This window comes from Coloeus monedula, assembly GCF_965178545.1.
Source record: "Coloeus monedula genome assembly, chromosome: 12".
Lineage (NCBI taxonomy): Eukaryota > Metazoa > Chordata > Aves > Passeriformes > Corvidae > Coloeus > Coloeus monedula.
The window spans coordinates 20,486,368-20,509,590 of NC_138792.1; the positions used below are offsets into that span (position 1 = coordinate 20,486,368).

General features: G+C 49.1%; 1 long non-coding RNA gene across 1 annotated transcript; it reads left to right on the forward strand.

The window, feature by feature from the left end:
* The first annotated feature begins 17,387 nt into the window (after positions 1-17,387).
* On the forward strand, positions 17,388-21,997 carry LOC309577335. Its single transcript, XR_014226751.1, has 4 exons — positions 17,388-17,465; positions 19,023-19,085; positions 21,355-21,427; positions 21,537-21,997. It is a non-coding gene; the product is annotated as an uncharacterized lncRNA (long non-coding RNA).
* The last annotated feature ends 1,226 nt before the right edge of the window (positions 21,998-23,223 follow it).

Here is a 23,223-nt window from a genome sequence, read left to right on the forward strand (position 1 = left end):
TGCACACTGTGACCCCACAAGCAGGAGAGACATTGTCCCAGGAAAACATCTCCAGCCAATGGGGAAAGCTCCTGAAGAGAGCAAGGGATACTGGGCTGGCTGGGAGGCAAACACAGAGCTGGTTGAGAGCCGGGACTGCTCTGCTGAGCAGGACGTCAAAGCATTTCCCAGAACTTTCCTGCCTGCAGGTGGGGGAAGAGCCTGAAAAGAGTTGATGCAGATCGATGGTGCGTTGTTTTTAGATCTTTTTTTTTCCTATATACCCTTTGCAATGCCTCAGCTGCCACACGGCAGGTGTGACACGAGTTGAGAGCATGGAGAGATGCATCTGAGGGCAGCCAAACCTCCATGCCATTCACAGCCCTCCAGAATCCCTGCGCACATCCTGCTCTGCACACCTGGATGGTTCCGCAGGTCTGGTGCAAGGGACTTGCAGCTTGGGAGTTTAACAGAGCCTGAGCAGAGAAAGAAGGGCAGCAGAAGCCAGTCCTGTGCTATGAGTTACCAACCCAGACTTCAGCAGAGGATGCCCTGAAGAGCCCTTTGCAGATAAGGCTGTTGGATCTGCCACCTGCCCTGATTTCAGGCCCTTATGGCTGCCCAGCGTGCAGGGAAAAGCTGTGCCACCCTCCCACCTCAGGCCACTCACAATAGTCAGTGCCTGAGAGAACATTTGGGCTCTGAGCAGAGGGAACAGCAATCCAGCTGAAATGTTGCACTAAAAATAGCCCCATGTCTGGGTGGAAGCACACTGTGGTTGGCTGGGGTTTCACATCTCTGAGAAAGCCTGAGCTGAGCAGAGATCCTTCACTCCCGTAATTGTCCACCTTCCCCCTCTCCCTCCAGAGACACCCTGGGGACTAACTAAATAAATGGCTTTCCACAGGACAATGGCTCCTGTGATCAATCTCCATGAGATGTGGTTTGGTAGCTTTGCAAGAATCAAGCCAGCTGCCAGTATGGCCCAGAATAACTGAGAGGCTGCAACAGGGCTGTGGGGATGAAGAGGTGAAATGCCGGGGCCAAGGAACACAGCCCAGACCACTCCAGAAATGGGACTGCCTGGGAGGGAGTAGGGGATGGGTGACCCTGGGGAGCTGCAGTGCTGCCCTGCTTTGTGGATGCTGCAGAGGGAAGAAAATAAAGACAAGTTTAAGAAAGAGCTGATGAGAGATGCGCATCTCAGGGCATTTAATTTTAGCAGAGTCAGGCTACCAAGGATGTGGGGTGTTCGTTCATTTGACTCGGCTGGTTTGGGTTTTCATGAAGTGCCTCCTAGAGCCACAAAAGCCAAACTCCAGATTAACCCAAGTTTGCTGCCACAGTCACATTACAGCACTCAGAATTGCTACTGCAGTCTGCACCAGACCTCATCCATGTGGCTTCTCCACACAGAATTCCTTGGTTTTCACTGTCCAGAGGGAAAAGAAAGATGAAGGTGGATGCTGGGTAACACAATCCGGACAGCCTCTGCCTCTGTACCCAATAAATAACCCACACTTGAGACCCCTCCTGCCTCTCCAGTGCCTGGTGTTGGACCAGCCCCATCTGTCTGTCCCTCCTGACACCCCAATCAGCATTCCTGCAAAGCCCTCATTACTGAGGCTTATGCAATGAAACATGAAGGAGGTGGATTAAGATTACAGTGGCAATTTAGGTGTTCTTCGCCTTTCCAGCGTCTGTGTTGGACATCTCACCCAGTGCAAAGGGGGGCGTTCTGTGCACGACCGAATGCTGGGCACTTACCTAGCAGTGTTCTTGCAGTTTCAGTATCTGTTGGGTCAGAGACTACTGGGATCCTAGGGATGGTGCCTTGCTGTCACAAAATATTATTGCTGATGGAAAAAGAAGTTGGTTGCTCACTCAAGAAAAATAAATCCTTGACCCTTTACAAGACCTGTGCAGTAGTGGCGCCATTGACTCCTTGTGAAAGTGTGTGGGTGGGAAAATAGTCTGTGCTGACTTTTCTGCTGGCTCTGTGAGCTGTGTCAGATGTACACCCTCTCAACAGATGCCTGATAATGCTCAGCTACTCCTCTGCTCACAGCCTGCAAGCCCCCACAGAAACACTGACTGCGAGCCTAGAATTAGAGTCTCCCACTCATTATTTGAGAAGGACGCGCCTTTCACAGCCAAGTGGCCTCCATTTGCTTGGGGGGAAACATGTGCTTATCTCTTATTTATGTGATTTATTTCTTGAGATTAATGCATCAAATTGGCTTGCTCCCAAGCTCTCAGTAAAGCCTTGGTTTTTGTGGGATTGTCCTGAATCACACAAAGTTTCGCTGCCTGTTTTATGAAACTGAGAGGAGGATTTTTATCTTGATCATAAAGCACAAACTGGGGGTTTTTCAAATGTAAGGCAGTCAGCATTGTTTTGATCTGCAGGCAAATGACAGCCTTCTCTGAGTTCAAGAAGGGCTATTAAATCAGCCGTGTGGAGATAGAGCAAACAAAACCAGACAGAGCGAAGGAGCGAGGGGAAACGTTCCTATTCACATAGGCATGAAAGCAGGGGAGGCAAATTAATGGTCAGCTCATCTAGGGTGTTTACTTTTGCATGCCACTGGGGTAAACAGAGCCATGTCATCCCTCCAGCCTGACCTCGTTTATAAATATACAATAACATTTACAGCTGAGCTGGCTGGACTCCCCTGGGTCCCGGCTGGAGAAGCCAGAGGGGTCTCAGCTCCCGCTCCTGCATGGGACAAGCCCTACTTTTAGGGCTCTGCTGCTGCAAATCCACCTTCCAGCTCTGTGTTTGTATCTCTTTGTGCTGAGAAGGCACCAGCTCACCTGACAGCACAGTCCCTTGGAGATGCCCTTTTGGAGATGCTCTGGCAACGTCTTTCTCACCTGATTCCTGTGGATCCTTGGAACTATCCCTTTGCATTGCTGGGTTCAGAGCAGCAGCAGGTCCCAGAGCCCCTGTTGGTGCTTTACAACAGCCTGAGCACATAACAACAGGCTCGTCTTCCTGTTAGCCAACCCACCACGATGGCAGTCAGAGTGAGGATTTGAAGTCATCGGTGTTATTTACTGCAGTTCATAGTTATCTTTCAAAGAAATCACATTTCACCTACAACATAAAGTTCTTACAAATGCTATAAAGTTCCTGTGGATGCTACTATTCAGTGAGCTGCAGTGGAGGAAGCAGAACAGCAAATACCGGGTGATTAATTCACTGCAGCTGATGACTTAGTGCAAATTTTTTGTCCTGGATTCATTGATCACCAGAAAAAAAACTAATGATCTCCCATTTTTATTAAGTTCCTGCCCTAGCTCTTGGTGATGACCTATCAGCACTAAAGGTACAGTGTGCTGTGAGTTTGGAATGTGCCTCCAAGAGGACGGGTCACGCAGGGTTTGTCTGCACACAGATTTGCACCAACTAAAAGACACTGATGCAACTTCCTGTACAGACAGGACTGTGGTGGTTTAAAGCAAACTTCTTTGTGACTTACTTAAAACCCACTTCCAAACAATTAAAATTGGAAATATTCTGTCTTAAGACTAAGACATAGTGGTGGTCACATAGGTTTTTCCCACCTTTAAGTGTTGCATCTATAGTTTAATCAGTGCAATTCCATGTGTGTCCTTATATTCATATCACATGTAAAAGTATGAACCAAATCTACATTACATTTCTATGAATAACGATTGATACTTATTATTATTTTGTTAAGTAATTCTGTGTTACATTTCTGCCAGAAATTGCATAGAAGGCAAGAAATTCTGCTTCTGTAAATTGTCAGTGTAGCTATCAGGGACTATTCATCCTTATTTTTATTACTAAAACCATAATCTCATAATGATGGAAAGGAAAGCTGAATAAACTGGGGAATAAATTGGTTTACATGGGAATACATGTTTACAGAAAATTTTTGTTCACAGCATGCACAGGCCTGACAGATGCATCTCCCCATTTGCATCCGTTCCCCCAAGGGGAACTTGCAGAGCCCTTAATCAAGTTAAAAATAGCCAAATGAGCACCAGTGGATTGTATGTTTCTGAGGGGGAGGCAGTTCTGGGTTTCCTGATGTCCCTGACATGTAGAAAGCAAGTAATGCCCGAGCTGGCATAGATGCTTGCATGGATGTTGGCATGGGTGCTGTCTCTTGTCATTGCACTGCTGGCATTTCAGGCTGATGCCAAGATCAGCACAGGATAAATACTGGAAAAAATGTAATCACCAATTATTACACAATGAACATGAAAATGACAAACCTTGCACAGAACCTTATTCACAACAAATTCTTCAACCAGCTCTAATCGAGGTCATTTCAATCTGAAAGCACTTTCTATTGAAATCCACAACAATATTCAGGCCCAACATTCAGTGTTCATTGCCCAGCAGTGAGTAAGCCACAATTGCTCTTGTGTGTCTGGATGCCCTGGAGTGGTGGGGCTGGGCCCTGCAAGGATGCACCCACCAGAACCCTGTCACCCACTAAGGAAGCCAGCACAGCCTGCATATCTCAGCCTCTTCATCAGGAATGTCAGACCCCAGCGTGACTCACACGTTTCCAAAACTGCCATTCCCTTCCACTGGCGTTTGTTTGGTCCCTTTCCTCTGTGGTGGCTTGAGGCAGATGCACTCTTTGCTCCGCAGCTTGAGCCCAGGAGGTCCTTTGGTCCTGAAGTCACTGTGACTTCATGGACCTCATGTATGGTGGCACCTGTGCCCACAGCCCAGGGACCAGCCCCTGGGGTTTGGAGCTGGGCACCAGTGCTGGGACAAGCCAGAACTGTCTCTGCTCTGCTGGAGTTTGGCTGGTGTCTGGGAAATCTGGCTGGGGCTCAAGCTTTTGTAACAGAGGTTTATCCATGCTGCTGCCTAAGCTGGAGAGAATGGCTGGGTTTCCAGAGGGACAGCCTGCAGCAAGTGCAGGGAAGCTGCTTACAAAGGGCCATGAGCAGAGAGGCGGATGCTTTGAAATGCTTTGCTCAGCACATGGAAGACTGTGCAAGATGGTTTTGTAGTTAAAGCTCAGGCCGAGGCCCCCAGAGACTTGAGCTCGGAGCCTCCAAGCAGAGCTCTGCATCCTTGTGCTCGCATTTCCCATCCACACAATGGGACAATGACCCTCCCTTGGCGCCTGGACGCCAGCAGGACAGTCCCCACGGCAGCTGCAACACGGACACACTGCTCTGCTATGAAAGACAGATGAAGATGTAAAAAATTCTGGCTATAGTTTCCTAAAAAAATGCTGAAGCTTTGCTAGACAAGACCTGGGGGTTCTCCCTGCGGCAGCACCAGAAGTAACTGTGAAAACTGCCCAGCACGATTTAATGCCTTTTCTGGAGTGACTAACACCTCTATTATTCCCATCTGACCTCTGCAGACATCCTGCCATGCAATTGTGTTTAAACTCTGTGGTGAGAAAGATAACCGGGCCTAAAATTAAACCATCCAGCACGCTTTTAATATTAGCACAGGCAAGGAATGAATTCCTCCCAGGTGGAATTCAACTCTTCTTGGCAAAACCAGCCCTTGATACCTCACCACCAGCAGTGATGTGCTGCAAATTATTTGTCTTTTTGTTTTGTGATCCCCTGGCCTGGTAGAGCCTATTCAGTGCAGGGACCTGTCCTGCTGCCACTGCCCTTCACAGGGTGCTGAAGGAGGTCCCAGATGGGTCATTGCATTGCTTATACAGCTGGAGATCTATTTGATGAGGACAAGCAGGCTTATACAGCTGGAGATCTATTTGATGAGGACAAGCAGGCTGTGGACACTAAATGTGTGAGCAGATACCCCCATGTGAATAACCTGGTGTTAACCAGAGTCTCATGGCATCTTTGCCTCTGGGAGAAAAGACAGCGAGAAAGGCAGCACTGAGCTGCAGCAGGGATATCACAAGCTCCTTTGACTGCAACAGGATGGCTGCTCTGTTTTCTTTCAAATATAGTTTTCTGCCAAAACTAACCCTTCGGGGTTTGTCACGGTGTGTTTTTCACAGTGAACTCCAAAAGCAAGTCGAGCTTGGAGGTGCTGAAAGCCCCTTTGCAGGGCCTGGAAGGCAGCCTAGCACTTTGGGGCACTGCTCGCACCCACTGTCCTGCTCTCGGGCCCCAGCCAGGGGTTTGCTTGCTCCAGCAGTGTGAGGAGAGGGACTCAGTTTCAGGGGACGGAGAAATATGAATTAAAATGTGACCTGATGAGGCCGCAAAGTCACTGCAGAACTTCGGCCATGCAGAGGGATGAAGACTGTCCTCACAGGCTGTGTCCTGACTGCAGGACCTGTTATCTCGGCATCTCTCACCGGATAAAGTGGCTCGGGGGCTGCTGATGGAGAGCCAGGGCATTGAAGGCTGCCTGCGACACCCGGACCTTTCCCTATCGGTCCCTCCGGGGAGCCCCGCGGCTCTGGGATGGGGCAGCGGGGTCTCGCCCGCACGGCAGAGCAGCCGTGGGGCCCACACTGCACCAGCGCACACCAGCGCAGCCGGAGCCCTCGTCTCCCCGGCTTCCCGGTGGGATTTTTGCACTCTTGTGCTCCCTCTGCTGGTCCTCAGCCCTGCGCCGTTCCCGCACTGCTCCGCACCATTCCCGCTCCGCTCCGCACTGCTCTCGCACCGCTCCCGTGCAGATTCCGCTGCGCTCGGCACCCCAAGCCCCTGTGTTTCGCCCTCTGCTCCCCAGGACCAGGAGCACCCTAAGCGTGTCTCCGAGCGAGCCTGCAGCGAAGGATAGGTCCCGTGCCAGCCGGACAGACGGTGCTGCTGGGACTGCTCCAAGCAGGGCATGCCAGGATCCAGGATCCGCACGTCCAAAATAAAAACTTTAAAACATGCTCTGGGGAGTGATACTACAAGACACGGATATGAAGAAGACGGCAAAGACTGGACTGGGGCTGCAACGATCACGGTATTGAAGTCACACGGGCACAGAGAGGACACCGGATTTATCAGCCCAGTTCTGTACAAACACACTGGGCAGCTTTTTGCACCAACACCTCCACAGCTTGCCCTCGTGGTGTCACCACTGTCAGAGATGACGTACCCTGCTCCGACATTGCACAGATACAGCTGGTCACCAACCTGCCATCAGCAGAGATGGAGGACACCAGCATGCAGCAAAGGCTGCAGCTCGGCACAGTAGCCACCAGACACCGGCTTGCTGAAGCGCTGAAGGGGACAAGAACACACCAGATTGGGCCAGGACATCGTGCTGCAAGGTCTGGTTTGCAGGCTGTGCTCCAGGACTGCATGGGGTTCTCCTGTGCTCTCTGTCTCAGCAGTACTTGCCAGCTTTATTAGAAAGCTGGTTGTTGTTTTAAGGCTGCTTTCTAAGCGGTTATTGCCAACGAGGGACGGAGGTGGGGGAGCTGCTCTCTGCACGGCGCAAATGGCAGCTGCCAAGACACCTTCTCCAAGGCCCCATAAAAACTCAGTTATGGCTCAGGCTGCCTCGTCTCAGGCAGACATCTCAGAGGGTCACCCAGCACGGGAGGCTGCTGCACAGCCAGCCCTCCTAGCTCAAAGTGCTGTGTCCCCCTCCCTGTCCATGCACTGATGTCCAGCTCCCCCACTCACTGCCATGGGGTGGTCGTATCCCTGATGTTCTTGGGACTCAGACAGGAGTTACTGCTTAGCAAAGGAGGAAATACCCGCCCCAAGCAAGTTAAAACTCACTGTGCCCCAGAAGCAGCCCAGCACCAAAGGGAGCTCCAAAGCAAGGGGTAAGGAAGAGGATGTGAACTGAACAACAACAAAAAGAACGCTATTATCCTTCTCACACAGCCTTCTCCTCCTGCCCAGCACTGCCACTGCACCCTGGAAGCCACAGTGACCCATTGTGCATCACTGACTGTGGAGGCTGTGCTGGGCACATGCTTCACTCTGCCACCACCACCCCAAAATCCAGGCAACTTGATGCAGTATCCAAGTCCAGTCTTCTCTGCAGGCAACAGGCAGCTCCCAACCAGTGCATGTTGCTGTTCAGGGGGTGCAGACTCGGCATTTCAGAGCTGCTTTCCAGAGCAAACAAGAAATCTTTAAAAAAGTGTGGGGTTCTCTGAAAGTCACTGAATTCAATGGCTGAGCCTGCAACAAAGGCTCTTCCTGAGCGCGGTGGCTCCCTGCCCACCGCCCTCCCGGGGGAACGGCAGAGGCGGCAGAGAGGAGGTGAGTACTGGCTCCAGTTTGTTAACTGTGACTGCTGGAGAAAACAAAACCTGTACAGAAGTTTCAGTAGGACTCAGCTCCTTTCACTGATGCAGCTGGTCCCCAGGGGTGACCAGCACCATGAGCTGCTGCTTCTCCCCAGCCCCAAGGCACCCATCTGGCCACAGGGCACTCTGTTGAAGACCTTTTGGGGGGAGCTGCTGGTGCTTCTGCCAACATCAGCTGCAAGTGCTAGGTGATGCCTCACAGACATTTTGTCTCGTGCAGAGCTCACAGTTGGTTTCGTCACATCACAGGGCTACTCCCATCTAACCACCGCCTCACACCCCAAGTCCCTCTAGGGTGTCCTGCTCTGCCTTGGCACCACTGGCAGAGAACAGCCACCCATCAATGCAGGCAGCCACCGTGACCCCGAGCAGTGCTGCTAAAAGGAACCAGCTGCTTCTGCATTTTGCAGGTTGGTCCTTGCCTGACAGGAGGTGAAACTCCACATCCAACTGACTGCTGCAGAGCCATAGAGGACCAGACAGGCACAAATGGTGTTCTACAGCATGGGGCATTCTCCAGGTGAAGCATCATCATTGACCCTTTCACTTTGTACAGATCTTTAGGCAAAATAATTTCCCTAAAGAAATCCCTCATCTTTCAAAACTGATCCATCTGCTTACTGGGAGCATTTCTCTGGGTGCAAACAAACAGTTAAACACATGTAGCTCTCTCCCATGTTAATTTTCCTTGGTATCATGGACAGCTGATATCGTTTCAGTGCATGAAACCACAAAGGCAAAGTAAGTAAAAGCACAGAAGAAGCAGGGCTCAGACAGTGAAACCTTCCCAACCAGAGGCTGCTAAAATGAAAAAGTTTTCCCATGGTTGAGAATAGCACTGTTGTCTCTCAGGGAGGTGGCAAACATTCCTCTCCAAGGAATAGGTGAGTTGGTAACACCAAGTGAGGCAGTCTGGCACAAATGTGCTCAAGGAGAAACTCTGCAATATATTGCCATATACTGAGAGACACACATAAGCTCCATTGCTGTTGTTAATTCTGAAGCCAAATTATTTTTCCAAATCTTCCCCAAACCAGATGTGGAAATATTTAGCTACCTCTGCACTCCTCCAGGCTCAAGACTGAACTAAGTGTTTTGAAGCAGATGGGAGGCAGAGGGAGATGGAAAACGTGACTGGTTTCAGTGAAACTCGTGGATTTCCCAATTCACGATATCATTTACTGACATCATGAAATTAATTTGGGCTTCTTCTCTGTCTCTTTACAGTTAGGTATTTTCACCAAGAGGATGAAATTTCTCGCAAAAAAAATTGGATTTCTTTCCTGCAAGGAGTACAGAAATGTAGATTTTTTTTTCCCAGACGCAAGATTCAAAAATAGTTATTTTTTTATTCGAATATTTTGTTAGATGTAGTCAGTGCAAAATACTAAACTAAAAGGCAGCAGCTTCAATAGCCTGTCTCATCACTGACTCTCCCAAATCACAAATCAGTCTGCAAAACAAAAGGGAGGTCACTTTCCTTTCCTCCTCAGCTTCCCACTGTGGGTTACACAGCCCTCCTCTGCTGGGTTTCTGTGGCTCCTGCCCCCTTCGTGTGCTCCCATGAAGCTGGGACACTCAGGACAATGCAGTGCACATGTCTGCCTGGGTGATGGGCTTCCTGGGAAAGGCTGAGCAAATCCTGGAAGCCAATGACTGCCATGCAGCCATGGGTCTCCCACTGCTCTCCCAGGCTGTAGTCAGGGAGCAGCAACAGGAGATGCCCCACAAGACACTCTCCATGCCACCTCCATTAAAAGACACTAATTATTTCTTGCAGTTTTCAGCACCCACTGAAATAAATAATGTTGGACAAACACAACTGCACACACTTTTCAAGCTGTGCAGCTTTCAGGGTGGATGGGGATTCTGCCATGCACAGTGCTTGTATGTAGATGTGCATTTCTGCAGAGAGCTCTGCTCTGCCCCCTCACACCTGGTCGGGTTCCCCCCACCTGCACCATTCAAAAACAGATCCATTCCCAGCAGGACAGGCTTTAGGTCTGGCATGGGGCCTGATCCTACACCCCATCCCTTGGGCAGCCTGGAGGTACTGCCCACTCACTACTTGCACACCCTTCCCCTGTTCCCCAGGGGAGCTTTATCACACCCACTAGACTTGACATTTCATGAAGGAGAAAAATTAATGAATGACGAGCAGAGAGAAGTACTAATTTAGGAAAGGTCCTAATTAGACATATTCTGGGTGGTCTCATTTTGGTGTTCTGCTTTTTGGGCTAGACTGGTTTTGCTGCCCCTTTCCTTTCTCACACTTTTTCTCCTCTCTCACCTTTCCCAGCACCTGCAGCCATCCCTGCAGGGGATTTCTGTGGTGTCAGGCCCTGGGGCCTGGGGGGTCACAAGATGCATCTGCTAGCTGCCCCTTGACTGGGTGCAGGGCAGGACTTTCCTTCATTTCCCCAGGCTGTTGCATCCTTCCCCAGCACACAGTGCTCAGGACACCTGCAGTGTCACACAAGCCAGGGTGGGTCACAGGTACAGACACAGGGGAAGCCCCAAGGATGACTGCAGCTTTCTAGTGATAGTGTCCAGTGATGATGTGAAACACATACACACACACACACATATATACTTCTTTCTCTACAAATAATGCTACAGTTTGCATTTTCAATGGCAAGCATAAATCTCTTAACAGATTTCACTGGAATTGGGCCAGATGTGGCAGCTCAGTGCCTGGTATTCTGTCCCAAAAGACACAATTGTACGTGAATTTGCAAAGCAGCATGTGGTGCAGTCACTCTCCATATATGTTTTGGCCTCCTGCTCACACAACATCTCTTTGCACCCAGGACAATATGAGAAATACAATTTGAAGCCTGTTTTGATGTTGCTTCTGCACTTTGCATTGCTGAATTAATTCCTGGAGCAAACCTGCAGTTTTACACAGAAAGTCAGATCCTGCATGGTTTTAAATTCCAGATTCATCCCTGAAGCCTCTGTGCTAGTTGGAGGCACCATGAGATAAAAAGCACATAAAAGAAGGGAAGATGTGAACAAAGTGTCTCCCAGTGAGCTCTGCCAGCACTGATGGCAGGGTATGAGCAACAATTCTTCATCCTTCTCCTCAGAGGGAAAAACACTGTTGTACAGCAGGTGCAATTCAAGGTAATTGAGTAATTAAAAAACCCTGAGCAATTTAGGGTAAAAAGCTTGTGTAAAGGTATATTGTGCCTTGGCCATATAGAAACTTAATTAATGTATATCCCCAGGAGCAATGCTTGTCTTCCTGTTAAAACTCTGCTAATAGGATGACGGGAGCACAGCCAACCTGCACACCCAGTGCCATAATTTCCTTCCCCCCCTTGGAACACAGCACAAGCAGCTGGGATCAGCACAAAATGGCTATCCCAGATTGAAAATGCCTCATTAGAAAGCAACACTTTGCTTCAGAAAAATGTCAGTCTCCAGGAGTGTCATCAACAAAACTTCAGATTTTCAAAAGCAATCAAAATCTCTAGGGGAGCTGGGTCCCTCAAAAGCCCCTGAGATAAACTTTCCCTAAGCGAGGGTCCAAGAGCCACCAAAGCAAGTGGTCTTGGGCTGGAGAGCCACAGTGACACTTCCCAAAGCCTTTCCATTCCTTCCCAGGGCAGGAAACCAGGGAAACGCCAGCCATCAGAGAGGTTGGGACTGGTGTGCTGGGCTCTCTCCAGCAGTTGGACCCTTGTTCCTGTCCTGCGCGAGCCCAGCCCATCTCTCTGAGATGCACGGCTTTGCTGCTTGGGTTTTGTTTGGACCATTCTAGGAGCTAGCCTGTTGGAATTAATACATCTTCCAGGTGAAAAGCCAGGAGCCAGACTGTCCTTCCTAGGAGGAGGGCCAAGGACATCTAAAGACAACCACTAACCTACCATTTCACACACTCCTTGCATGTCTAAGGGGTTCCTCCTGGGGCTATTGCCTTTAATTGTACAGAATGGCTCTTGGACAGTATAATTTAAGACTATGTGTCATATGGCAGAGGTCCATGGGATGCTCATGGAGCACAATACATAAAATATTCAGCTAGAAATATGTTTTCCTACAGTATCAGCATAACAAGGACTTTTGCAAGTGTCTGATGTTGGGACTGGTTTGTATTGCAAATATCCTTGTCTAATCTACAGCTCTGTATTAAATAACACATTATCCTATCATGACATTTTGCTTTGCCAAGAGAGCACAATATTTATATGTACATGCCCACAGTGCTGCATTTCTGACAGAATACTGTATCAATGACAAATTGCAGGTTTGGTAACGCAAGTCAGAAAAAGTTTTAAATGTGCTGGCTTTGGGGAAGTCAGAAGAGCTTGTTTAGATACAGAACAATTGCAGGAAAAGACAAAATCTTTGTGTGCCGATAAATATTGATCTTCAAAATTGTTACCACTTTCGCATGCAAAAGCTGGAGAGCTGCTGCAACAGATAAATTCTCAACGCTATTTCAAACCAAAATGCAAAACGTGCTTTCAAGATGTGAGCAACTCTTCACTCATGAGTTGGGACATCTTCTGCTGGTGGCATTTGCTCAAGGACAAAGTCAGCAGATATTGCTACAGCCAACAGGCTGGTGGTCATCCCACAAAGGCAACACTTCTGCTTCTCACTGCCAGAGAGAAAAAAGTGGGAAGTGCTTCAGCCCTTTCTGGAGTGACCTTGATGTGCAACTTCCCTCCCACCCCTTTGCGCTCTGCTTTTTGTATCCTGCCTCTGTCCCATTTCAGACTCCATAGTCAAACCTGTGCAGTGATTTTGGGGTGTGATCCTGCAGCAGCCTCTTCTACCCTACCCTCCTCTCTGTGCTTGCTGTAGTTGATGCATCCATGAGGAGAGCCCACAAAAGGGCCAGAAGTATACAGGGAAATGGGTCTGAGCTGACCCCGGGCTCTGAACAGCCAGGTCACAGCAGCAGTGCCAAGGGCTTGCCTGGGACAGGCTGGAGTATCTCACTCTTCCCCTCCCTGAATTTAGTTAGAATGTTTTGCAGGCAGTTTTCTATCGAGATGTCGGCTGTGCTATCAACCCACCCCCTCCCCTGCACATAATCAAAATATTTTGATAACCAAAAAATGTCAGGCAATACAGCAAACTTTGCAGTAAATAAATACAGCAAATAACTGCAAAGGCAAGGAGGGGAGGAGTGGGGAGCTGGTGCCTCTGCTGAAGGTTTTAATCTCCAAAGAACAAAAAGATCCTTTAAAATTAGTGTTGCAACAAAAAACAGCTATTTTCTACCAAAACAACCCCTTTCTAGTGAAAGAAAGGAGGCTGATGGTAGGGAATGTCATGCTGCTGGTTCACACCTCGAGAGCAGAGCACAGCCCCTGGCACAGCCGTGTGTGGACCCAGCAAGGCCCGGCCACTCTGCGTGGCAGACAAGGAGCGATTCCATGAACGGCCTGGCAAACGGGCCCTCAGCAAGATCCTCGACACACACCAGATACGTGAGACAAATTGCAATGACAAGGTTGTGCTGGCAGGCTGGATGGTGGGCAGTGAAATCGCTGTCCAGACAGTGCTGTGCTCTGGGCACTCTTTGAGCAAAGGGAAGGCAAGAGATGGTGCCAAAAACCCATTGGCATGGTCATCACACCCATTTTCCACACTGCAGAGAGTGGCTGAGGTGCCTGCAAGCACTGAGGGTGCCCAGGAAGCCAAGGCTGGGACTGTCACACCACACGCAGAGCTGGGGGAATTGCAGAACACCAGGGCTGGTGCACAAGGACAGATGAAGGAGACATGGAAAGAAACCAAGCACTAACCCACTGTTTAGTCTGGTCACAAGGGACTGAAAGGTTGGAGGAAGGGTTAGTGCAGAAGTCAGAGCTCAAGATGGGGCAGTTTACTGTGCTGGAGGGGTAATGCAATAAATAAAAGACCCTGGTCCCCATTCTGCACGCCAGGATCCCTGTTCTGCTCATTGGGAAACACAAAGTGCTGTCGCCATGTGTACCCATACCTGGTCCTTTCCACTATCCCAGGCACCCCAGGCTGTCCACCTGCACTCCCTGTGCCCCACACTGCCTCTGCAGACACAGGGACCTCCTTTCCCATGCTAAGCCCCACTGTTAGGATGCAGTTAGGGGCTGGCCAGACACTCACCCAGGAGCAGCAGAGTTTATTAGCCTGGTAGCAATGGAAAGGTTCTAGGCTGGGCAGGATGCTCCAGCAGCAAGGCAGGCGGGGAGCAGGGGCTGCACAAGGCTCTTGCTGCAACAGGAAAGCAAGGGCAGCATAGGCCAAACAGCTCTCGGACCCCAGGGGCTGCTTTTGAAGAGGTGTTTCTCTTGAGCTGTTTGTCCCCTCCAATGTCACTTGTCCCACCAACAGCCCTCCTCAAAGGACACATAACCTCCAAGCTTTTTTTCTTTATTCTCCTTCTACTCACAGACAGCAGATGCAAGCCCAGCATCTAGGCTGGTGCTGGACAAACAGAACTGGTCTCCTCAAAGAGTTTCCTGCCTTTAGCACTAGCCTGCAGCACGGAAGGAGTGGCCACAGCCCACCCCTGTGACAGAGAGCAGAAGCATCTCAGCAGGCCACATTTCAGATGTGTGGTGAGGGATGTTTATTTTTTTTAACCAGTTCCATGGCTGCTACCTCTGCAAGGGCATCACATTCTGAGTGTCTGACAAGCCCCAGCCTGGCTGGGTGTCTGTATCCCGAGGCAAGGGAAACCCAGTGGGCCTCAGAGTATCTCCACATTCACTGGAGTGTGACAGTGATGCCCTGAGAGCTGGGGGATGGTGACGAACAGGATCCAGGCAGGGCCCCCACAGGTGTGTCTGTGGGAGGGCAAGCAGTAAACAACTCTGCTGGTGTATTTTGGAATTTTTGCTTCTAGCCTCAGTGATCCGTGGGGCACATCTCTGCTTGGAGGCAGCAACTGCACAGCATCCATCTGCAAAAATATCCCAGCAAACAGAATCCCTTGCCCTCCCCCCGGTCTCTGTGAGCAGCATTCATTCCTTGCTCTCGCTGTAGATCTGGCATGCCGAGTCCTTTCTCCCCAAGAGTATTCTCCCTTTACAAAGCAAGATCATAAAGCAGTGACATAATCCAAGCTTGGCAAACACTTTTGCTGATGTTAAGCCAGTGCCTTTCATGGTCCTCACTGCAGCTTTTGAGGCTATGATATACATGGCGCAACCATCTGATTAAATGTGCAGGAGCCTCCCGAGATACCATTTCATCTGAAACGCTGACATTTATATTTGACTTCCAATAAGTGTGGGGCACTTTTTTTATATTTTTAATTAGTTCTCACAAGGGTGGGAGTCACACGCAGCTACACAATGATGTTCTCCATAGAACAGGTATGATTCAACCAGATGACTACTGGCCAGACTTTCTAACCCATCTACCTTGCAGCAAAGCCTGGAAGCCAAGTTAATTAGAGGCCACCCACAAGTAGATGTGACTCTGTGTAGGTGAATCTCTTTGCCCATTCATTCCCTACCACATCTGCTGAGATCTCAACACACATGCTAAGGGTGAGTAGGAGGGCTCTGGTGCTAAATAAACGACTCGATTCGTTTCGTTTTGGCACCACGACTCAGCCAGCCAGTGAGGCTGAGTAGTAAACAATAGTAATGTGGAAACAAAGTAAAAAAAAACAAACAAAAAAAGAGGCAAGCAGCATATAAGATGCCTCAATGAAGAGGTGTGATTGTTGGCAAAACATGTCCCATTTGAGTTTATGGGATGTACAGAGTCTTTTTATTAGGGATACTTTTTGCTATAGCGTAATAAAAAAGGACCAATTGTTTCTGCCATCTGAGAAAACTCTTGGTGGAACAGGCAGAAATCCAGGAATAATTAAGAAAATAATAGTGCACACCCAACAAGAAAAACACTATTTGTTTAAAGATGAAGTCCCTCTAGAATACTTAGTAGTGATTGTGTTTCTTTCAAAAGAGGGGGAAAACCCTTCTAAATGAAAAGCAGCAGCCATCAACTCATTTCTAAGATCTCGAGTGGAAAAAGCGTGGGGCTGTAATCCCCCTCAGTGGTGAGGTTCTTCTGTTTTCATCACTCTTATCAGCCTTTGCAAGTTGCAAAATAAAAGTGTTTTGCCCCTACATGTTTCCATCAGAGGATCAGAAGCGCTTCACAAAGCAGAATTAATTGAGCTTCACTGCTCACCTGTGAGAACAGAGCAATTATTTAGCAACAGGGTTCGGAGGGGTTTTTTGCTGTTTGGGGTGGGGGTAGAAATAAAAACTGCAGGAAGATTACAAACCCACCAGGCCAACAAGAGACTTGGCAGGTTTAGCCTTCACATTCAATGATGAATGTGACAAACCTGCAAGTTTCTGACCACCAGATCCAGGTTTTCCTTTTGGAAGGGAACATTTTGCCTCAGCATCACTTTTCCCAGGCCTCAGCTTGCCAGGCTCCCCACCGGCACAAATCACCATCCTCCCAAGTTCTGACTTCACATTTAAAAGCCTCCGGAAAACCATGTCTCCAAACAACCCATCCTCCCTTCGAGCGTGTCGTGGTGCCATCCCTCACCCAGGATGTGCACTGTGGGCTCCGAAATCCTGCTCCCATTGCTCCTGTGTGACTCCGGTCAGGTTATACAGCTCTGCTGGCTGCACGTGGGAACACGGGGGAACATCTCCAGAGTCTGCAGGTCGGAGAAACGCAGTCTGAGAAACAGTGTTTGTGGAGAACTTAATATCACAGTAATCGGGAAAAAAGAGAACGATTTGTAGTCTCAGTGCATGGACAGGTCACACACCGAATAACAAGTCATCAGGGCTGGAAAAGCATCCTCCCTTTTCCGGCTGGGTTATAAGGGACCATAAATCGCCGACGGAAGAGGCAGCGGAACGAGCCGGTTTGCACGAAAGGCGAAGCTGAGCATCCCCACCGCTCCCGTGCAGCTTTCGTGTTTTACATACATCTGTTTACTTTTTCCCTAACTGAGTTTTTTCCCTGCACGCGGCTTTCAGCGGCTGCGGAGGCGCGGCGGTCCCGGCTCACGGCCCCGGGCCGGGGGCAGGTGAATCCTCCCCCGGGCCCTCTAGGCACCCGCTGCCGGGCGGGACCAGCACGCCGCACACCCGCCCCGGCCGTGCCCACGGGCTGCGCATCGCTCGTCGGGCGGCCCCCGAGCATCGCCCGCCCCGCCCCGCGCCGCGCCTCGCCCAGCCCGGCCCGGCCCGCCCCGCCGGGCGGTGCTGCGGCCGCCCCCGCTCCCAGCAGCCCTTGCAGCCGCCTACAATGAAATTTGCGAAGTTTTTTCGGTTTCGGCGCCATTTTCGAGTGGACTCGGAGGTGAGGAGGGAGGGCGGGCAGGGCCAGGGCGCCGCGGGGAGCGGCCGGCGCCCCCCGTAGCCTGTCCCCGCTGCGGGCGGCACGGCCCGGCCCGGCCCGGCCCGGGGGGGGGCTCGCGAGACGGGGTGGGATGGGGGGGGCTTGGCGGGACCCCCTCCCGCTGCTGTCTCGTGGGCGGGGTCGCGCCGCTCCCCGCGGGGCACGGGCGGACACGGGTCCGGCCGAAACTTTGCCGGGGGGGTAAAGAAGTTAAAACCAACCAAAACTATTAAAAAAACTTTTGGGGCGGGGGGGTGGGGAGCGCGGCGGCACCGACGGTGCCCCGCGCCCCCCCCCCCGGGGGAACCGCCCCGCGCCGCACAAAGGCGGCCCCGGGGGGCTCGGGGGGGCCGTGCCGCGGCGGGCGGTGACAGCGGGGGAGCCCCGGGGGGCGGCGGGCGGGGCCCCCCGGGCCCTTGGTGCGGGAGTGGCGCGCGGGGCCGGTTCCCACGTGGATGCGGGGCGCCCCCACGACCCCCCGGGTGCCTTTTCATCATGTAGTTTGGTTTGGTTTTTTTCCCCACTATTAATAATTTTTTTATCTTTTTCTTTTGAGCCGCGCCCGCTCCCCGCAGGTGGAGCTCGGGGTTTAATTTTTTTTTTCCCCGTTTCCCTCTTTATTTAAAGCAAACGCGGGGACCCGCGAGCTGCCGGCCCAGCGCGGCGTCTGCGCGCCCCCGCACGTAGAAAATAGTTCTATACACAAAAAAAAAAGCGCTAGTGTAACCGAAGAATAATTCGCCGAAATAATTTAAAATATTTTTAAAAAACCACCAATTGTCAGCCAGCTTTTGCTTTTTTTTCCTTTTTCCCCTCGATGGTTGCTCGGTTTGTACAGGAAATTTGAATATCCTGGCAAGGGCCAGCTTTCCAGGGCAGCCTCGAAGCGCTCTGGGAGCTGCAGTGATGGAGCAACATGCACGGCGCTGGGACTTTTCCCTCTGTAATTGATCCTACATACAATATTTTTCCCGTATATGCGTTAGGTATATAAAGACAATTTTTTTGCATTCCGAGAGTGAGTTTTCCAAGGTTAAAACATTAATTGCTCCCCCCGTAAACCAGAAATTCTGCTTGTGTGTCTTATGTGTGTTAAGTGTAGGTGAGGGACTATCTGCCAAGTTTCATCATCTTCTGTTCTGAAGAAATCCAAAGAACTCACCGGCAACTGTAAAAGTCTGTATTAAGTTAATCCACTTCGGTGGGAAATATAGTAAAACTGAGCTGCTAATGCAGTAAACATTTATGAAATATAAGAGGGAAGCTTTAAGTAATGCTTCAGGCAAACTGACCTAAACCTAAAAAGGAAAAAAAAGAAATCAGTGTGCTTGTTATGTTTTGAATTATTGTTCATCTGACCAAAAAGAAATAGGTTTTTTGTTTGGTTTTTTCCTGTTCTTAACAAATAAACTTCATGAATTGGGCTTCTAGATCTGACCCTTGTTTAGAACTGGATGAGATGACAATGCTAAATTTTGGAAGTAACAAGAAGCATCATACTTTTCTTCTCCTCAGCAGTGTTGAGAAGAAACTGTGGATCCTGGAATTTTACTGTGGATTTTACTGGTTTTCTGGAGTGCTGTAAGTTGAAGTCTTGTCCTGCAGGCCTTTGCAGGCGCCAGTAGCTCCCCGTCCCGCTAACACCCTCACCTTGGTAAACACAGCTGATCCTGCTGGTAACAATGTCGGGCTCGAGTTTCACATCGAGTGAAGTTAACGAATTCATTTTTTGCATTATTTGAATCTGCCCTTAGTAGCTGCAGTTTGGTTTCGGGTGTTCAGCCCCACCTAAGAGCGTGTCAATGGTGTGTGGTTTAGCGCAGGGAAGGTGAGCTGTGCTGGAAGGAAAACGTGCTGGGGTTTATACGAACTGCGTACTGCTTCCCTGACCCTTCTATGGGCAAATTTGTGAGAAAAAAAATTATTTTTGATGAAGCGTGTGGGAAATGACCTGCTCTTACACGGCTTCGACAAGAACAGGGACAAAATTTATTTTCTGCATTTATTTTGTGTCCCCAGGAGCAAGTCCTGGCTGGGCAGAACAGCGATTTTGGGTGATGGGGAGATGCATTGTAGGTGCCGCGCAAATGCAAGTAACTTGGCTGCGTGCAGTTCCCACGTCGGACTGCTCAGGCTCCTTCACGGCCACTTCTCCTCCCGCAGCCCTTGCTCACCTTCAGCAGCCCTGTGAGGCAATTCCTGCCGGGAATGGCAGAGCTGGAGCCATGTGGTGGCTGTCAATCAAGCACCGGGTCTGATCCCAGCTATTGGCCACATTTGTAAATATTAGGACGTGACTTGTGTTTAAACCTCACTGTTCAAAAGGAGGCAGCAACGAAAGTATTGGGATTTTTCAGAGCAAGGCAGATATGAAGTGTTCTGGTGGTTCACACCCTTATTTTCGTTTTGTCACCGTAATTTTGCCTTGCTAATGAGTGTCTGGGACTTGCAGCTGTAATGAGATGATTTACTTCAGTCTTTTTGTAAAATAATAAATCCCTCTTTTTTTCCATTTGTTTCAAATTAGAACAATGACTTCAGGATTTGTTTGTGCATGTCTCCTGGAAAACTGCTTGATAGCAGAGCTGGGGGTTTTGTTCCTATTTTTTTCTATATATAGGAAATGCTTAATATTTACTTGTCTTTGAGCTCACCTAGCTCTGAAGTGTGTGGGTCAGTAAAGGCTCTGTATGCAAATTTGTTCTGTCATGGGCTCCTGTATTTATTTCTTTTCCTTTCCCATGGCACTTCTTCTCACATATTTTTTCTTCTCTTTTTTTTCTGGTTAGTGTCAGTGAGGAGGGATAAGGTTGTATTTTAAGGGAATCCAGTATTTCAGGGGGAATTTGTTTTGGTTTTGTGTATGTGTTTGGGATTGGAGTCGGGGGTGGGGTGGGTTTTGCTTAATTGCCCAGTATACTTTGGCAAGCAGAAGTTGCATTGTTTTGTGAATTGCATTAGTGGTTCTCTGCATGTTCAAATTCCCCAGTTATTCGGGGGATTTGATTAAACCTCTGTAGGTGGCTGGCTTACATAGATGACAGGTAGAAGTTTCTATTTCTAGAAAGAGCTGGTGCACACACTGTGGGCATGGAGCTCTTGGCAGCTGAAGGGCTGTTGCAGTGCTTTTGCATTGAGACGGAGCTTTTGGAGCAATTCTCCTCATGTTTGGGGCTACCAGTAAGCAGGACACCCCTGTTCCTGGTCATAGTGGGGTGCCACTTGAAAGTTGAAGGTGCTCCTGGGATGCTTCCTCTACCTGACACTGAGAGGGGGCACTTGTGGTGCCACCACAAAAGCATCAACCCCCAGACAGCCTCTCTGCATCTTACCTGCCTGTCCTAGGCCTGGTTTGTCACCTAAACCAGCGTAATCAAGATGTTGCCTTTGCTTCTGGTCTGCCAGGACCAGTAGAGTTGTTCTTGCTGCTGCTGTTTTAACCCTTTCAGGGAGGAACGTGGGCTTGCTGCTGGCCATGGTTGTGAGCAATGGCTTTCCCACCTGCCCAGGGCTGCCCCTGGTTTTTCTGGCTCATTCCTCATTTCTCTACAGCTGGGTTATGATTTTGGGTTACCAGTGTGCCCTGGGTGTCACTGCCCAGAGTCACACTGAGCCAATGGTGCCAGTAGTCCCAGGAATGGGGAGAATAGAGAGGAATGTAGTTATTCTGCTTCATAGTCTGCCCTACTTGGAGCTGAAAATTTGATATTTTTTTTCTTTAATTTAAAAAATACTTGCACCTGTCTCTGTGTGCCTTGGGAGGGAACCTGCCCAACAGCCCTGGTCCCTGCTCCTGGAGTTGCCCCCTTCTGCCAGCGCCTCTCAAACCCTTTCTGTTGTTGATTTGTAGCTCCCACTGAAGCAGCGATTGCCTGATTGTGTCTAGGGAGTCCATGCAGGAGCTGATGTGCCTGTGTTCAGAGGTGAGTTGGGAAGGTAAGCTCATGTCCCACCAAAATACCTGTAGCATCTGCATCCCTCTGGGTAGATGCAGGTCTCCCTGACACGCATATCCCTTCTTGGGTACTGCAGGTAATACCTTGGAGACGTTCAGGTGAACTCAAAGCTGAACAACTGTATTCAGATGCCAATTTCTGATTTAAAGTTGGGTTTCCAAAGCACAAACTAAGTTTGAAAGAAGCTGAAGTGTGAGATGGGATGATTCAAACATGGAACTTTCTATTGCATAAAATGCTGATGCTGTCATGTCATAAACATGCATATTTTCTCAGATACGTATTTCACTGCCTATCCCAAATTTCTAGTTGCCCAATACTCTGTGTGAATGTTGATTTTTCCCCTCTGTGCTAGAGGCTGGTGGAGGTGTATTGAACCCTTGCTTTGAAAAGTCCTCACTAAAGAGAGCTCTTGCCCTTGTTGTTGAACTAGACAAGAGTCTGGTTTATATAAAAATAAAAATATTAATTAAAACGTGAACCTCAAACTCCATCAAAATGGATTCTAAAGCTGAACATGCTTGCTGTTGTTTTTTTCTTTTGGAGTCACTTGAAGAGAGGAAAGAAATAAGATTGCTCAGGTACAGTCAAGTAGAACATTGTTACAGAAGTAATTAATGGTAATATTACGTGGGGGGTTGTTTTGAATTAGGTCATACAGGTTTAACACTGGCTACGTGTTGGCTTTGCAGCGAGTAGCAGTTGCTCATTAGGGAGTTGGCCCTGGTGCTGTCAGTGTTGAGGGCACTGAAGTAGTGAAAATATACTGCTTTTTTGTTGGCAAATACTTGATTTAAAATTTGAAATCAGTTGGCATGGGTCACAAGAACTTTTGAAATTCCTGTTTTTAAGTTTGCTAAAGAGGCCAGGGACTCAGCAGCACATTGGGCACAAGGGGATGGCACAAGAATTTGAAGCCAAGGTGTAATTTCTGACATTGTTCAGTTTTTTTGTGATACTGCTTTTTAAGAAAATTAACTGAAGGAAGTTGTCATATAACTGGTGGGGGGGGGGGGGGAAGGTTGAAAGAAAACACAAAAAAATATCAGTCTGTCTGCACAGCTCCTGTGCAGCCTGGCAGGCTGATGTGTAAGTGCCACTGGCAGCTGCCTTCGGCAGGACTGCGGCCCCTCCCTGCCCTGCTCTGGTGCTTTCTGCTCTGGTACAGGCAGGGAAGGTGATGAAGTTCCAGATATCTTTAATTTCTGGTCACATAAAGTTTGTCCATTCACATGGTAAATAACCATCATCTAACCTTTTTAAAAATAAGGGTTTTTTTTACGTATCTCAAAGTCAAATTGAGCTGAATAAAAGTATTTTAAGGAAAATTTAACAGGTTTCAACTGTTGGAATCTGGATTTATTTTTCTGGAATATTAACATTGTGACTTCTGGAAAATCCTTGATTGTTAGTGTCACCTAAGAGGAAAGTACAAGGTAACATTTCTCCACAGACCATTTGGAAGGGCTGGGGAGTTCTGCAGGCTCTTCACAGTGGCAAAAGCAACAGATCTGCTGAGTCTGAAAGTGTATGATTTGCTGGGACCCAATACTAGGTGTTGTTTGGGGCTGGGGGGAACAGTTAATTTCTGATCTTGTTTCTGAAACTGGTTCATTTGCACTGTATAACTGCTTGTTCTCTTATAGTTACAGACTGTCTGATAGTACCTGTGAAGAAAAAAACCCCTTGTCCTGTGGTGGTAATGCACGCATGTTAAATGTCTTCATTGTATAGTGTTCTTCAGTTCTTTATATCATGGTTTT